Source organism: Macaca nemestrina, chromosome 2 (genome assembly GCF_043159975.1).
Source record: "Macaca nemestrina isolate mMacNem1 chromosome 2, mMacNem.hap1, whole genome shotgun sequence".
NCBI classification, from domain to species: domain Eukaryota; kingdom Metazoa; phylum Chordata; class Mammalia; order Primates; family Cercopithecidae; genus Macaca; species Macaca nemestrina.
In genome coordinates, this window is record NC_092126.1 from 3,036,811 (window position 1) to 3,054,616 (window position 17,806).

Here is a 17,806-nt window from a genome sequence, read left to right on the forward strand (position 1 = left end):
CCAGTCTGCGAGGTGCGCGCGGCTGCGGCCCGAAGCCCGAGGCTCCCGCGGGCTGTATTTTTTCCCTCCTCGAGCCCCGCCCTCTCTTGTTGTTTCGAAAGCCCTGAAATGAAAGGCAGTCGGCAGGGCTGTGGCGGGCGGTCATTTCCTTCCTGGGCTGCTGGTAAACCGGCTTTGATGAGCCCTTTGGACAAGGCGGGGCCGAGCCGCTGGGACTGGCGATCCGATCCGCCGCCCGGTCGCAAGGACGATGCACGGGCAGGCCCCTCGCACCTGCCTGGTCCTCCCCGGGGCCAGCCACATCCCTTCCCGTCCGCCTGGTCCCCGGCACACCCGGTGTGGGAAACGGGTCTGCGGGAGCTGCGTGCTGGGGGCGGCCCCTCGGTATCCTGGCGCCGGTGGCCAGTTTGGCAAAGGCCCGAGGCTGCCAGAGGCCGCTCCGGGGGGCGCCCTGGTGCTGGGTCTGTCCCTGGCACTGGCCTGGAGCCCGGCGTCCTTAATCGAGGGAGGGACTCGGATGCCACCTTACAGGCCTATGCCACGCGACTGTCCTTGCGATGAGATGAGGGCTTCCCAGGCCTGTGCCTGGGGCGGGAGGCCTCTCCCTGGGAGAAGGAGCCCCACTGCCTGCCTGCTGGAAGGGCCGCCTGGCAGGGCCCGAAGGCCTCCCTGCTGCCCTTCCTCACACCCTTCCCATCCAGGGCCCTTGTCTTTCGCCCTGGGGCCACTCACACCGTCCTGTGAGTTGTGGAGGACAAGTCAGGATGACCAGGGCAACATCATGTCCCACGCCTTATCCGCAGGCCGCAGGGACCTTGACTTTAGGGCTCTGACCCCAAGAGGCAACTCTAACTACTTGCCTGTTCTGAGCAGTGGAGCCAGGCCTCATCAGCTGGCAGAAAGCCTGCTGTTAAGTTAATGTGTTTTAAATTAAAGCCATTTGTTTTATTTATTAGGGCGATGACTGCTAAGCAGCCCTGATTAAGCCATCCTCTGCTGGTGGGACTAGTCTCCCAGAGGCTGGCCGCTGCTGCCCTGCTCAGTTCTGGCCTGGGGATAGCACAGGTGTGCTGCTTAGATAACAGATGAAATGAGACAGCTCGGGGCCTGGCACATGGCAGGTGCTTGGTCAACGGTGGCTGCTAATAATGGTACCAGAATAGGTGTGTTGGGAGATGACACCCTGCTGTCATCACTCTAGAAAGCACATACCTGTTTATTCACCGTGCTGGGATCTCCCCGGCCAGGTAAGTATGATACCGTTGATTCAGTTGCAGGGCAGTGCAGCTAGCTTGCCAAACAGCTTTCTGCCCAGGTTTATGTCCGGTGTCCCTGTGTTCTTGCAAGTCTTCAATTCTCCAAACTACTGTGTTTTTTTCTTCTCTGACACTCCTCCCGCCCCCACCTCTTGGCAGTATATTGTTTGACTCTCTCTGAAAGCATGGGACACCTTGGCCTTATTTGATATTCAGGGGCATCTGCGCTTTCTCTTTCCTGCTGGAAGGAAGAGCTCATCTTCATCACGTCCCTTCCTCACGGGCCCTAGCCCTGCCTGGCCCTGGGCAGAGGCTCTGCAATGCGAGCCGGCCTGTGCCCCGGAGTGGGGGCTGCTGCTTGTCAGGGTGATAAAGCCTTTGTAGTCTTGTGTAGATGACAGTCGCCTCTGTGAATGTTCCTTAGTTTCTCAGAGGTTCCAATTCAAATTTGTTTATAGTAAACGGTGCACAGTTACACAATTTTTGATCAAATTTTGATGTTTTGTTTCTCTCAATGGTTTTGGATTTGTTTTCTTGGTCTGATTGCACGCACTAATTGTTTATAGTCATTTTTGGGCATCAGCCAAGTGTAAGCCGTAAATGACTTAAAAAGGCCGGGCGTCTGTGGAGACGCTCATGGATCCATATAGCCCCACATACTCCCAGAGCCACTCCTATGCCTGGCCACCACACTGCCCCCGAGTGGGGTCTCTGGCCTCACCCTCTGTGGCTCTTGCCTCACCGAAGGCTGTGAGGTGGCCCTGCTTTTGCCAGAGCATCACAGCACAGCAGCCCAGGATGTGAGCTCTGTGTGACCGCTCAGGTGGCCAGGCTCCCTGAGTCCTGGTTGGGGCGGGGTTCTGCAAGGGCCTCATAGGCTCAGCAGGTGGATTTGTCTGAAAAACCTGCCCAAGATCAGGCATAGTGCAGGCTTTGCTGAGGGTGCCCTTGGCCACCGGCTCTCTAGAGGGTAGGAAGACAGGGCCGAGGGCTCTGGGTGTGCCGGGGCTGCTTTGTGAGGATGGAGAGGCTGGCTGGGGGCAGGGAGCTTGGAGGATACGCATCCAGGATACATGGGTAGGATGTGACCTGCCCACCTTAGAAATGAGGGAACTCAGGCAGCTGGAGCCACAGACTGGCTCTGTCGTCTGTCCCTGGCAGGAGAGTCATGACCAGAAGATGGGGCAGAGGGGAACAGCTGGGGAGGGGCGGCCTGGCTGGGTGAGTGTGCGGCTCTCTGGGTTGGCAGAGTCAGCGGCAGCCAGGACTCCGGAGCGGGAGCCACAGAGAGAGCTGGGGGCCTGTGCCGGCCCAGCCAGGAAGTACCTGGCTGCCATGGTGATCCACCTGGCTGGACTGCCTGGGGTTGCGGTGTACCCCAGCCACTTCCCATCTCTAGGACTTTGCTCAGGGGCTTCTTCCCCAGATCACCCATTCCTCCTGTCTTCATCTGATTAACTTGCCCTTCATGATGAAGCTCAGATGGTGCCAGTTATGTGGGGACCACCTCTGACCTCCACCCTGGTGAGCCCCTTTCCCCTGGCTCCTGCCAAGCTGACACTGGCCCTTCTGCCAGCTGCTGGGGGATGAGGGCTGTGTCTTATTTTATTCTCCAGGACATAGTGGCACAGGGCCTGGCGTGGGTAAGACTGCATCGGCTCGCACACTGGAGGTGTGATGCCAGCACGGTGGGCAGTGGGGTGTGAGTGCAGCCATGGAAGGCCGGGGTGGGATGGCTGGGCACCAATGCCCGTCAGATGTCCTGTGCACATGCTGCTCAGACATACAGGACCTGGCGTCCTTGGCTGCCTACAGAGGCCTCAAGCTTGTAAAGAAAGCTTCCTGGTCCCTCTTGTCGTGGGTTCTCCTGCAGAAAGTCATCTGGCCTGAGACTAGCTATGAAGCATCAGCGGTGTTTTGGGTTTTGGAACTGACCCCCTTGCATTACCATGAAGAAATGCTGGTGCAGGCCCTTGGGAGGTCCAAGGGGCTTCACTTGTCTCCCTCACCTGAAAGCCTTGGGGAGGTTGCTTGGTCTGCCTCGAGCCCCGGCTGGCGGGCAGTGCCCTGGGCAAGCTCTTCAGCCTGCACCTGCCGCTGGGTGCTCACTTCAGCTGGAGTGCGGTGGACAGAGTCCTGCCCAGGTGTTACTGATCCTGAGTTCTGGGTCTTCCCCTGACCCTAGCTTCCATTGGCAAAGCCTTCTGGTGTCTTTGCCTCAGTTTCTCATCCATAAGAGGGGTGGGGATGCTCCGGCTCTGAGTAACAGTCTGTTCTCTTCCGGTGTGTGTAAACAGTGCTGGGGCTCATAGAGCTCATCCCTTTCCAGAGCCTGTCCTGAGTGTGTAGGTGAGAAGCTGCGGGGCGTGAGGAGGCTGCTCTTCCGCTCTTTCTGGGATAATCCCTGGGCGAGGCTTCCGTGCTGACTTTCCTTCCATCCTCTGGGAGGTACTGGTTCGTTTCTCGGGCCCTGCCCTGTGTGGGGCGCACCTCAGACCCGCGGAGCATGAGGGTGAGGGGCACGGAATGCCCAGAGCTGTCTCAGGTTTATCATCACCGTCAGTGAGTCACAGTTGCCACCATCGCAGGGGCCCCAGGTGTCAGGCACCATGCTGGATCCTGCTTTTCCTCCCTCATTTAACCTTGGAGCAGCCAGGCCGGTGAGGGGCAGCGAGTCCCCCCAGGAAGAGGCTGCACAGAGGAGCATGCTCGGAGCCCTGACTGGAGTCCGGCTTGCCGATTCTTCAGCACGCTGCCCGATGCCTGTTGATTTTGGCGGTTCATTCTTGTCCCTCCAGAGCCAGGAATGCTTTGTGAGAACTGGGGCCCCACCAGAAGGGTTTCCACGGTGCCCCTGTGCCTGCTGCTGGCTGGCCTCTTCCCCTGGTCAGCCGGGTGGCACAGAACAGGGGAATCGTAGGGCTGCCTGGGGTGGACCTTCCCTCCCTCCTCCAGGAGCTGCCCGTAGAACAGCAGCGAGCCTCTTTCCAGGAGGTGGGATTTACAGGCTGCGATGTTGGAGCCCCACCTCCCTCATTTAGCTGCAGAAGAGGTCTGGGTTGGAGGGAGTCCAGTCTCTGGTCCTGGAGTTGAGTCTATTTATGTTATCCATGAGAAAACTGGGCCCAGAGAGGCCAAGCAACTTGCTCAGGGCCACACAGCTGCTCAGTGGACAAGGGAGACTGGGAGCAGCTCTCCTGTGCCCTCTTGGTTCCCTGCGCCCGCGGTCTCCCTGCCTGCCTTCCCTTGTGTTCGGAAGCTAGTTCCGCGCTGTGCTTGCTCTGTGCGCTGTTTTGTCTTCTGTTTTGGTTCCTAGCCTGTCACAGTTTTTGGATCTCACCCACTTGTGACTCCCTGCAGTCGCCTGTGTTTTGTGGACAATGAAAGCCTTTGCTCCCTGCCCACCGGAAGGAAGCTTGGCGACCTCCTCAGCTGCAGGCCCACAGTCACGGCTCCCTCCATCCCGTCGCCTGGCCCTGCTCATCTCACTCGCTGAGTCCCCAGCCGATTCGGCCCTGCCTGGGGCTGAGCCTGTGGGGGCGAGCCGTGTGGGATGGGGAACCCCGCCGCTGTCTCCTGCCTGGTCCTGCGCTCCTGCAGCTCCAGTCCTGCCTTGACTGTCACAGGGATCTCCAGGCCCCCGCAGCGGCTCCCTGTTTGGCGAGCATGGTACTCGGAAACCGCCTGTTCTGCTGGTTTAGCCCGACTCAAGCTCCTTGCTGAGGGACTGCATTCCCGCTGCAAACCCATGGCCTCATGGGTCTTTCTGATGCTGCTGTGATCCCCGCTGTGTCCGCAGTGCTAGTGAATTTCCCAGCCTGGGGCGGCTGGGGTTAGGGTCCGAGTCTGACTTCTTTCTCCTTCCTGCGCAGCTGGTGTGGGAATGGGTGTGCGTCTCTTGAATGAGTATGGTGTTGGCTACAGGTGGGCCGCTTTAGATTCTGGCTCTGCCTCATCTTTCTGGGAGGTGGGGGGTAGTTGTTTACATTCTCTGAACCACTTCCTGCGTGCAGCAGGGGCCCAGTCATATCACCTGCCCCAAAACACTGGTGTGGGGACGGCATTCAGTGACTGACTGTGCATAGCGCACCTGTTTGTGTTTGACGCGTGCTGGGCGGGCCCTTGGGCACTGCCCTGGCCCCGTGAAGGCCCTGCAGGTCTGTGTCCCGCCCTTGGTGGCTGTGCCCAGCTTTAGCATGCCACCTCATGGTCCTGCTCAGTGGCTCACCTGCTCACCCTGTGTCAGGTCCCAGCCTGGCGCAGGTGGCAGCCCCTGAATCCGGGCCGTGCGATCCTGCTCCTTGGATGCCCAGGTTCGAGATGCTCGGGTTCGCCTTGGGAAACAAAAGAGCAGGTTTGGCACAGAGATCCCACAAACTACAGACTTAATTATGCCCCGTGGATGTGCTGAGCAAGGGTGAGAGGGTGACTGAGCCTGCAGAGGGCTCCGTGCAACGCCATGTGGCCCCCAGTTCCCTCACAGTGGAAAAGGAACGAGCTTCCAGCTCAGGGAACGGCTTCCCAGGAGCAGATGGCACTTTGGAAATCACCTCGTCGGGCTTTGAGCCGTGTCCTGTGGTTGGGAGCGTGGGGGGCGTGTTTCTGCTGCTGACCCCAGTTTCAGGGCAAGTGTAACCTGTGGTCAGTGCAGGGTGGGGCTTTGGTCCCAGGCCCCGGGCCTGAGGCCCTGGAGAACCTGGGAGGCTCGGGCAGTCATTGCTGATGTCTGCGCCATGGCCAGAGTCTCCGAGCCCTGATGGCCCCCTGGGGCCTGATTTATGGGCGTCTTTGGGGGATTTGTTCCAGCCTGGAAATATGAGGGAAGTCTCACCACCTTGGCGGGGGTGCTCCCTGGCACAGAGCTGGGCATCGGGCACCCCCTGATTTGTCTGAGAGCACCGTTTCCTTCTAGCGTTACCCTTTAAAACTCGCTTCAGGGAAGAGCGATTGGCTACATAGTTGAATTTGCCGAGCAGCATTTGCGGAGGATGTAAACCGCCAGGTAGGCTGGCCCTGCTTATTGGTCTCTTCTTTGGGCTCATCGAGTGGCTTTTGCTTTGATCAGAAATGTGAACAGGCCGGGCGCATGGTTCATGCCCGTAATCCTAGAACTCTGGGAGGCCGAGGCCGGTGGATCACCTGAGGTCAGGAGTTCCAGACCAGCCTGACCAACATAGTGAAACCCCGTCTCTACTAAAAATACAAAAATTAGCCAGGCGTGGTGGCGGCGCCTGTAATCCCAGCTACTCGAGAGGCTGAGGCAGGAGAATTGCCTGAACGCAGGAGGCAGAGGTTGCGGTGAGCCGAGATCACGACACTGCACTGCGGCCTGGGAGACAAGAACTCCTTCTCAAAAAAAAAAAAAAAAAAGTGAAATGTGAACAGTTGAAGTTTTTAGAACTGATGTGGCTCTCAGAGAGTTGGGAGACATTTTAAGGCAAATGCAAAATGAAAACATTTCCTTTACTGAGGGCTCTGTAGGCTGTGTCTTAAGCAGCGGCCTTGGGAAATGAAATGTGGTCTTGCAGTTTAGCCCCTGATTTCTGGAGCTGTTGACTTCTGAGCCTTTTCCTGTGACATGTGCGGCATCTGGACCTGATTTGTGGGAGTCTTTGGGGGATTTGTTCCAGCCTGGAAATATGAGAGGGAAATCTCACTGGCCCAGGAGAGAAGTCAGCTTAGGACAGCCTTCCCTGGGCCCTGTGGAGAGGGAGGGTCTGAGAAAAGGGCAGGAGAAAGTGCTTGGAGAAAAGCGGGCAGCTGGGGTGCGGTGCCTGGACCCCACGGAGAGCCCTTTGTGACTTTCTTCTCCAGGCAGCGGAAAGCTGTAAATCTCATTCAACAAACCGTCTTCATTTTCCCATGTTCCCTTGAGCCCTTGTCTCTCGGGGCCTAGTTTGGATCGAGCAGGGGAATGTTGTTCTCTACTCATTGCACTGAATAGGGGACCCACCTGTGGTGGCGTATGCCATCAACGCCTCCCAGTCTCACCGCCCTGTCTCCAGCTTATTGTTCCCATCACTGTAGCATAAGTTATGGTCATATTTCTTTTGTAACCCGAGCTGTGAGTTTCTGGTTTTTCACACAATAAGTAACACCACAGTGAATCTCCCTCTCCTCTGTGTGTGTGTGTGTATGTGTGTTTTTTTTTTCTTCTTTTAAATTGTTCCCAGGAACCTTCCTTCATTCTTCACAAGAAACACTTCCCAGTCCTATGTGGTCCTGTTCCCACAGATTAACATGTGAAGGTCTGGTCTGTCAGGCTGCTCCTCAGCCGCCACTCTCCTGCCTCTTCATTATGAAGAGTTTTTCCTGCTAATTTATATCGCACAACCCCACTTTCTGCCTCTCATGATATAATTTATTTTTTAGATGTTAAAAATTTTAGTTCTGGAACAAGCCAAAACAGAAAAATGAAAAAAAATAAAAAGTGACAGATACTTTTGTTTCTACTGTGTAAGTTAAACATGTGCTAACATTTTTTTCTATTTGCTTAAGATTCTTTTTTTAAGGAAATAAAATAGTATAGACGTGGCTAAAGCTCACTCTAGTTCTTCTCCATCCTACTCCCTCTATTTACTGTCACAAGAAGTTGGTGTGTTTTGTGCAATTTGTATGTTTTCTTTTACCACGTGTGTATGTATGCATAAAATATCTATGTGTTACTGCTTTGTATGTTTCCAGCAGTTATGTAAACACTCTCGTATATCCATTTGTCATTTCATTGTGAGTATGAGATTTCATAGCATTATGATTGTGAGATTTATCTTTGCTGATACGTGGAAGTCTTGCCCGGTCATTTTAATTGCTGCGTAGTATTTTATTGTGGGCGGACCTCCGTTTACTCATTTGCCTTCTGAGAGATGGCTGAGTGGTTCCCCTGTTTTGTCACCCCCACTACGGTGACCACCCAGGCACACATCTGCATCTGCAGATGTGCTTGAGGCTCTGCAGGGTCACGCCTGGAAGGGGCTGCTGGGTCCGGGGGCGCGTGCATCTTCTGTTTTGCAGGACCCTGGTGAGCTCCCCTCCAGGTGGCTCTTCCCCTTCCCATTCCGCATTCTCCCGAGCACTTGGCAGAGACTCCCTTTTATTGGTGTGGGTCCTGCTGCATTTGAGGCAGGAGGTAGAGGCTTGGGGGCAACTTTGGGAATAGGATGGGAGGGAAAATTTGAGAGCAGACCTGAGTGGCTCCTTCGTGCCACCTCAGACTTCCTGGCTGTGCAGACACTCGGGCCAGCCCTCCGAGAGCATTCAGAGTCTCTGTGGAGGTAGAAAGGAGGGTGCCTCCAGCTGCCGGCGGAGCAGCCCCTCCCTGAAGTCTGGACCCAGTACTCAGCACAGCTTCACGGGGATCTGTCCTGGCCTCGCTCCCTTCGCGGGCAGGTGCAGGGCTGTATGAGAAGGACCTGGGGCCTGGCTCCTCTAGGACCTGCTGCATAACCTGTGGATAGCCCCTTTCCACCTGGCTGGGCCCCGCCTTTCCTGTCAGAAACACATGGGGTCACATCAGTGATTTGGGTGACTGCTTAGCTCTACCCATATTGGTCACCCACTTGAGTTTTGCAGTTGGCAAGTGGTCTCAGCTTTCCTAACCGTGGTCTGCTAGGCCTGAGCCTTGGGGAGTCAGCAGGTGCGGTGGGGGTGGGGGACCTGCCCGCAGTACAGCAGGGGCCTGGCGCGAGGGTGACTTGGCTGTACTCAGTGAGATGGTCTGCGCTTTCATGTAGCTTGAGGGAGTCCTCAGACCCCAGGGCCATCTGGCCAGTGCACATTTATGCTGACAGAGGGAAGCGTAGGTTGGCCCTTGTGGGTCATTCACAAAAGCCAGAGGCAAATGAGTGCTGCTTTGAGATGAGCATTTTTTTTTTTTTTGAGATGGAATCTCGCTCTATTGCCCAGGCTGGAGTATAGTGGTGCGATCTTGGCTCACTGCAAGCTCTGCCTCCCGGGTTTACGCCATTCTCTTGCCTCAGCCTCCGGAGTAGCCGGGACTACAGGCACCCGCCACCATGCCGAACTAATTGTTTGCATTTTTAGTAGAGACGGGGTTTCACCATGTTAGCCAGGATGGTCTCGATCTCCTGACTTCGTGATCCACCCACCTCGGCCTCCCAAAGTGCTGGGATTACAGGCGTGAGCCACCGTGCCGGGCCTGAGATGAGCATTTTTAAGATCCATGTAATCCCATCCAGTACTGCTGCTCTCTGAAGCCATCATTCAGCCTGGGCATCTACTATGTGCTGGGTGCTGTCCTGGGGACTTGGGTGTATCAATGAACAGAACAGACAGAACAGGTGAAAAGTGCCTGCCTTGTAGCACTTACATCCTGGCAGGAAGAGGACTAAATGAGCTCTTAAAAATTCCAGTTCGCTGCCCGGGAGCCACTGAAGTAGGGGTTCATAAAGGGTTAGGTTTCTTTTCATTTCTTTGTTCCATGAAAAGCAGATGAATAAATCATACAGTAAGTTAGCAGGTGAGTACATTAGACCGTGTGTCGGCAGGAGAAGAGGATGGGGGTGGTATGGGGGTGGTTGCAGTTTGTTTTTTGAGATGGAGTTGCACTCTTGTTGCCCAGACTGGAGTGCAGTGACGTGATCTCTGCTCACTGCAACCTCTGCCTCCCGGGTTCAAGTGATTCTCCTGCCTCAGCCTCCCAAGTAGCTGGAATTACAGGCATGTGCCACCACGCCCAGCTTATTTTTGTATTTTTTAGTAGAGACGGGGTTTCTCCATGTTGGTCAGGCTTGTCTCGAACTCCTGACCTCAGGTGATTCATCTGCCTCGGCCTCTCAAAGTGCTGGGATTACAGGCGTGAGCCACCGCGCCCGGCCAGTTGCAGTTTTTAATCGGATGGGCAGGGAAGCTGTTACTGAAAGGTGGCATTGAGTGAAGACCTGAAGGAAGGAAGGAGCTGGCTGGGCAGCCCTGGCAAGGAGCATCCGGGCGGCAGGCGCGAGGGGCTGCTGTGTCAGAGGCTCCGCGCAGTGGCCTGGGCGAGTGCAGTGGGCACCCGTGCCAGAGCTAGCTGGACGAGGGCAGCTCCCAGCCTGCATCGGAGTGAGGATTCCAGCTTTGACTGGCTCAGAGGAGGAGGGTCTGGCCTCCGTGTGGAGAGTAGACTGAGGGGCCATCACCCTGGCCAGGGGGAGAGAGGATGGTGCTGGGCCCGGAGAGGCTGTGGCGGTGGTGAGCGGTGGAGGGTTCCGGATCCATCAGGAAAGGGCTGTTACTAGGTTGGGATGTTGAGGCTTTCTCCACTGGAGTTTATTTATGCGTGGACTTGAAGTATGTGGCATCAAGAGGGCTAAAGACCACACGTTTACCTCTTTTGACAGCTCTTGGGTTTGTAGTGAGCAGGCTCAGTGGGAGCTGTGCCCCTTAATGAAGGAGTCAGATAGGACAAGTGAAGCGAGGGCAACCCTGGTTCCTGAAAGATTGAGTATATTCTGGAATCAGCGAGACCTGGGCTGAAATCTGGGCTTTGGCCATCGACTGAGTCACCTTGGGCAGGGGCCTTCCCCTCTCTGGCCACAGCTGCCTCCTTTCCATGGGGCACGGTGATGGCGAGGATGAGATGAGCTCATGTCTGTCTACGTTGCTGCCTGACACATGTTTCCTTTCTTTGTGATCCCATGAAGAGCAGGTGCCAGTGTGCCATGTGCCTGTCATGTGCCATGCACCTGGTGTGAGCCATGTGCCCGTCGTGTGCTGATGTGGGCCGTATGCCTCTGATGTGAGCCGTATGCCTGTTTTATACAGTATGGTGCTGCCATGCGCCTGGTGTGAGCCTTGCGCCCATCGTGTGCTGATGTGGGCCGTATGCCTCTGATGTGAGCTGTATGCCTCTGATGTGAGCCGAATGCCTGTTTTATACAGCGTGGTGCTGCTTAGAGAAGTGCTGGATCCTGAACATTGCCTGGTGGGTGTAGCCTTTTGAGGTTACAGGAAGGGATTTAGTGAGAGGCTTTAGATGAGACATTAGGTGAATTAGGTGAGTGGGTTCTGACGTCAGGCGGGGAAATCAGCGTGTTGAACTCCTCCTGGCTGCTGGTGCCGTGTTTGGCCTTTTAAACACAGTGTCTCACCCACAGAAGGCGGCATCGGATGTGAGCAGTGCATCTAAAATTCCGTCTGCATGTTTCCTTCGTGCATTTTCCCAGTGTCCTAGAGCTGTCTGCAGTATTACTTACTTAACGTATATTTTAATTTGACTCCTGTATTAGTCCATTTTCACACTGCTGATAAAGACATACCCGAGACTGGGTAATTTATACAGGAAAAAGGGGTTTGTTTTTAGAGGCGGAGTCGCGCTCTGTCCCCCAGGCTGGAGTACAGTGGCGTGATCTTGGCTCACTGCAATCTCCTTCCTCCGAGTTCAAGTGATTCTCCTGCCTCAGCCTCCCGAGTAGCTGGGATTACAGGTGCCGGCCACCATGCTCAGCTAATTTTTGTATTTTCTTAGTAGAGATGGCATTTCACCATGTTGGCCAGGCTGGTCTCAGACTCCTGACCTCAGGTGATCCATCCGCCTTGGCCTCCCAAAGTGCTGGGATTACAGGTGTGAGCCACTGCGCCTGGCCAAGGAAAAAGGGCATTTTAATGACTTACAGTTCCTCGTGGCTGGGGAAGTCTCACAATCATAGTGGAAGATGAGGAGCGAGTCACGTCTTACATGGATGGCAGCAGGCAAAAAAAGAGGGGAAACTCCCGTCTTTTGTCGTGTTGTTGTTGTGCAGGGAAACTCCTCCTTACAGAACCATCAGATCTCATGAGACTTATTCACTATCACAGGAACTGCATGGGAAAGACCTGCCCGCACGATTCAGTTACCTCCCGCCAGGTCCCTCCCACAACACGTGGGAATTCAAGATGAGATTTGGGTGGGGACACAGCCAAACCATATCAACTCCTTTTCCTTCTTCTTTTCTCCTTAGCTCCTCCTGAGGTAGTATCTGTTGAAATCCAAGTTCTAAAGCGTTTTTCTTAGTACTTTGCACAATGATATAAGCCCATAAGTATTGAAGTGGTTGGTCCGTGTGCCTGCAGGACTCCCTTTTGCACCCCTCTGGATGTGTGTGTATCAATCCCAGGGAGCACTGGACGAGGGGCTTTGTGAAACCCAGGAGAGCAGGCAGCCTTGGAAAGCGGCTGATAAGGTTTGACTGTGACCCCACCCAAATCTCACCGGAAATTCTAATCCCTACCTGTCAGAGGAAGGGCCTGTTGGGAGGTGATTGGATCATGGGGGCGGGACTTCCTCCCTGCTCTTCTCCAGAGTCAGTGAGCTCTCAGGACATCTGCTGTTTGAAAGTGTGTAGTGCTTCCCCCTTCTCTCTCTCTGTCCTGCTGCACCCTCTGCCGTGTGTCCCCTCCGCCATGATTGTGCGTTTCCTGAGGCCTCCCCAGCCATGCAGAACTGTGAGTCCATCAAACCTCTTTTCCTTATAAATCACCAAGTCTTGGGTAGTTCTTTATAGCAGTGTGAGAACAGACTAATACAGCAGCTGAGCCTGCCCTGGAGTTGGAGGGATTAAGCCTGGCAGGGCTGTGTGGGGATCATGGCTCTCCTCCTTGGGCTCCAGCTGTGTCCCCAGCCCAGAGAACCAGGAGGGAGGTGGAGGGCCAGTCGGAACTGGGGCTCAGTGCCAGTTTCAAGAGAGGCGGGCCCCTAGAGGAGGCTGCGCACAAGGGTGGGGTGTGGGGGATGGGGATGAGCCTCGCGGCCCAGGCCACCTTCCTGCCTGCGTGACAGAAGCAGGAATCTGGCTCGGTGCCTCCTTTGGGTGTTACTCATGGTAAAACTGCAGTGTTCTTTGGAGGTCATAGGTCATGGGATGGAAGGACAAATCGAGGAATTTGGCAAAGAAGCCTCACAGCCCCCAACTGGTCGGCTTGGTGAATATGTGGACTGTGACCACCCACCCTCAGATTTCACAGTGAAATCCTGGAACTGCCATTTGCTCTCTTCTCCCATCTCATCTCCTTCCTCTCTTTCCCTCGCCGTCATACCTCTTCCCCTCCTTTTTATGGGGTGGAACATGTTATTTTGTAGAAAAACAGCTTCTACTGTCAGGAAAATTTAGTATTAAATGTCAAAAAGCAAAACGTGATTTATAGAAACGGCGAATTAAGGAATGCTTCTACCCACTGTGCAAGGATTATTTCAAAAAAGTTCACTGAAAGTATTCTTTAGTGAGTACCAAAAACAGGTGGTGAGTGACTCCGTGCATTTGTTTTGACAAATGCCTGCTCAGTGTGGAGAGATGGAAATTGGGACCAGGAGGCTGGAGCGGCGTGTGCTGGGTGGCGAGTGGCGAGTGGCGAGTGGCGCTGGGGAGGGTGCGCCGCCCTCCCGAGGCCCGGCTGGGAGTCTGGGACTGGCTCTCCGACGGTGGCTGTGGGGGCTGGATAGTCTGTGTTAAAGAAATCATGGATTGATGCTTGTGGAACCCCTCAGGGTGTGTCACGGTGTCTGGAAGGCCATGTGGCCACATTCTAACGTCACTGTTGGCTGGTCACGAACACAGAGTCCAGAGGATAGCACAGACCCCTGCTTGCCCCCACCTCTCCTTTGGAGCTGCCTTGTGGTTTATTCCTCATCAGCCTGGAGGAGTGTCCGGGGCTCACCCCCTCTGCCTCTGCTCACTCCTCAATACTCTCAACGTGTTTCTTTTCATCTTTCCCCTGAGTCTTGCTCTCCCTCCAGGGACATGGTGCCATCCTGCTGGTTTGCCATAGTTCCTCATGGTCATCCTGGAAGTTCATCTGGAAGGCCTGGGTGTTTGAAGGTCCACGAGGTGCTATACCTACAAGACAGACAAACTCTGTATTGCTATGCTAACACGGTCTTCGTCCCTGTATCCGCTTGCCAAAGACCCTCTTGCCATTGGAGGTGAGGAAGACACGAGCAGGGTGAGGGGAAGGAGAACTGGTCTGGCCATACTGGGCACAGAGAGGGCACTGGATCCTTTACCCGGGTCTTCTTTCTTCCAGCCATGACAGCCTTGTCTTCCTGGAGACCGATGCTTGATTGTTGCTCTGTGAGGAGCACCTGGGTCAAAGGCAAATTGAGATTTTAAAAGAGAGAAGGGGTTTATTGTAGCCATTTATCCTCTCTTCATTACAGGCAAGAAAAAACCTGGTGAACCACAAGTGTGCTAGATGGAGAAGGATGAGAATAAATGTGAAGAGAATAAATCAGCAGGTGTGTGTGTGGTGGTGTATTAGACCATTTTTGTGTTGCTATAAAGAGATACCCGAGATTGTGTAATTTATTTTAAAAAGAGGTGTAATTGGCTCACGGTTCTGCAGGCCGTAGAGAAGGGTGGTGCCAGCATGTGCTTCTGGGGAGGGCCTTAGGAAGCTTCCGATCATGGCGGAAGGTGAAGGGGAAGCAGGCACATCACAGGGTGAGAGCAGGGGCAGGACAGAGTGGAAGCGGGTGGAGGTGCCACACACTTCTACAACCAGATCTGCCGTGAACCGCCTGTGCGAGAGCTAACTTACCTCCAAGGGGAAGGTGCTAAGATATTCATGAAGGATCCACCCCCACGATTCCGTACTTCCCACCAGGCCCCACTTCCAGCATTGTGGATCACATTTCAATGTGAGATTTGGAGGGGACACACATATCATCCTCTCTGCCTCTTCCCACTCCCACGTGAGGCAAATACCCGTGGTTCCTTCAGTCGTGCCTCGAATTAAATGGTTTCTGGGCCGCTTGCCTCCTTGGGATGCTCTAGAACAGGTGTGTCCAGTCTTTTGGCTTCCTGGGGCCACACTGGAAGAGGACGAATTGGGCCGGGTGCCGCAGCTCACGCCTGTGATCCCAGCACTTTGGGAGGCCGAGGCGGGCCAATCACTTGCAGGAGTTCAAGACCAGCCTGGCCAATACGGTGAAACCCCCCCTCTACTAAAAATACAAAATTAGCTGGGTGTGGTGGCGCACGCCTGTAATCCCAGCTACTCAGGAGGCTGAGGCAGGAGAATCGCTTGAACCCAGGAGGCAGAGATTGTGGTGAGACGAGATCATGCCACTGCACTCCAGCCTGGGTGACAGCGTGAGACTCTGTCTCAAAAAAAAAAAAAAAAAGAAGAATTATCTTGGGCCACACATAAAATACACTAACACTAATGATAGCTGAACTAAAAAAAGAAAATTGCAAAAAACTCATATGTTGGGCCACATTCAAAGCCAGACTAGGCCTGGGTTGGACAAGCTTGCTCCAGAATTTGCCCGTTGTCCTCCTGCAGTGTGACTCAAGAACCAAACCCAAGCAGTACCCTGGGGCCATCTGACAGGGATTGAGTAGAATGGGGTCATCTGTCACCTTCTTTCTCAGAGTGCCTAGGGGCCACCTACAGTGGAATCACTTGGGAGTGGTATTTTTTTTTTTTTTTAAAGACACAATTTAACTCTTATCCCCAGGCTGGAGTGCAATGGCACGATCTCGGCTCACCGCAACCTCCGCCTCCCAGGTTCAAGTGATTCTCCTGCCTCAGCCTCCCGGGTAGCTGGGATTACAGGTACCTGCCATCACACCCAGCTAATTTTGTATTTTTAGTAGAGACGGGGTGGGGGGGGGGGGTCTCTCCATGTTGATAAGGCTGGTCTTGAACTGCTGACCTCAGGTGATCTGCCCACCTCGGCCTCTCAGAGTGCTGGGATTACAGGCGTGAGCCCCCACGCCTGGCCGGGGGTGGTTTTTAAATGACGATTCCTGTGCCTCACTGCCGACCCTGACTCTGCTCAGGACCCTGGAATCTGTGTTTTAGTAAAAGTCTCCCCAGCAAGAGCCCACATGTGCATGCAGCAGAGCTGGAGACCCCAGGCCCAGAGCTGCCCTCCTGGTAGTGTGGGTGAAGCTGGCAGGCTTGCTGGAGACACGCTGCCCTGGTGACAGGTGACGTTTCATCACCCCCTGTCCGGTGGGTCGGTGTCTTTGCGTTACATTTGCTCCTACCCTGCCCTGGTCCTGTCAAGGTTTTGGACAACTGGAATAGAGCCCATCTCTGCTGACACAATGGCAATCTTGAGGGAGTCCCAGAATGTTCATTGCAGATTGGTTACCTAGAAACTAGTGACTGTCCAGTAAGTGCGAGGTGGACATGAGGGTGAGGAGGTAGCAGGTCCGCATAACGATTGGACATCATGCCGTGAGGACAGTGTGGGGAGGAGGAGCTGTCGCTTTTGAACTGTCAGTAAAGTAGGTTGTGAGAATGGATATTGGACATGGTTTTAGAAATTAGCTGGGCAGGCTGCTTTTCCCCTCTTCAGCTGTTTGTGGTACTGCCTGGCAAAATTAAATTATTAGTACATCCAGGACATCCTGCAAAAGTGATAATTGACACGTGAGGGAGGGGCCCGGCCTGCGCTTCTGTCTTTTTCTTTCCTCATGAAAGCTGCACATCCATGATGACTGTTACCTTTCCCATTTAAAGCTAATCAAATTCAGAGCGTTTCCCACTTACCCTTGGAGACCTTTGTTTTCAAAGGGACCTCAAGTCACTGGTGGGGGCAACAGGCAGCCGCTGAGAATGACAGTGTTTCCAAGACCCGTTCGTGACCAAGCAAAGAGAGATCAATAGACCTGTGGCTCTGCCCATCTATCACTCAATTATCTGTCTGTCGCTCCAGGAAAACCTCATTTAAGGAAACACCTTTGATATCATTTCAGACATAAAATTTAGATTCGGGCACAGCTATTCTGAAGTAGTACTACAGGAGTTATTAAGAAATAATTTTTAGGCAGATAGTTAGGGTAAAGGTTCTCGGTGGAAATTTTCTTATAATAAGAAACAACCGCCGAACCATCTCTTTTCTAACAGAAAAGGCGGCTTGAAGGGCCGGGCTAGCAAGCTTTGATATTCAAATACTACCCATTAGAAACTGGGTTCACTCAACAGGGCGATTCTCACCTTCTTCTCCTTGTCACTGGGTGTACCAAGTGTCATGGCCACCTCCAGATAACACCTTGTGTTCAGAACATCGGGGAGCCCCACGTTTGCATATTAAAAGGCCTAAACTAAGGTGGGAGGGCCAGGTTTTTCTGTGTGCTCTGTAAATAACAGCCTGGATGCAGATCAGGCCCCACCTCCTCCAGCGTCCCATGTAACCCACGACTTTTCCACCGCACTTCCTTTCTCTTTGTTCTAAGCCCCCGCCCTTGTCTCTGTACGGGGATCTGTTCTCTTCTTTCTTCCTTCTTTCTTGCCTATTAAACTTTCTGCTCCTTAAAAGCACTCCACGTGTGTCCATGTCGTTAATCCTGTCGGCACAAGACCAAGAACCCTTGTGTTCCTCCAGTCATCAAAGTCGTATCAGTGGCTGGGCGCAGTGACTCACGCCTGTAATCCCAGCACTTTGGAAGGCCAAGGCAGGCAGATCGTGAGGTCAGGAGATCGAGACCATCCTGGCTAACACGGTGAAACCCCGTCTCTACTAAAAATACAGAAAATTAGCCAGGCGTGGTGGCGGGTGCCTGTAGTCCCAGCTACTTGGGAGGCTGAGACAGGAGAATGGCGTAAACCCGGGAGGCGGAGCTTGC

General features: G+C 54.1%; 1 protein-coding gene across 3 annotated transcripts in view; it reads left to right on the top strand.

The window, feature by feature from the left end:
- LOC105470806 (xyloside xylosyltransferase 1) overlaps nucleotides 1–17,806 on the top strand; it is a 194,582-nt gene that overhangs the window by 11,888 nt on the left and 164,888 nt on the right. The gene's annotated exons all lie outside the window — the stretch shown is intronic.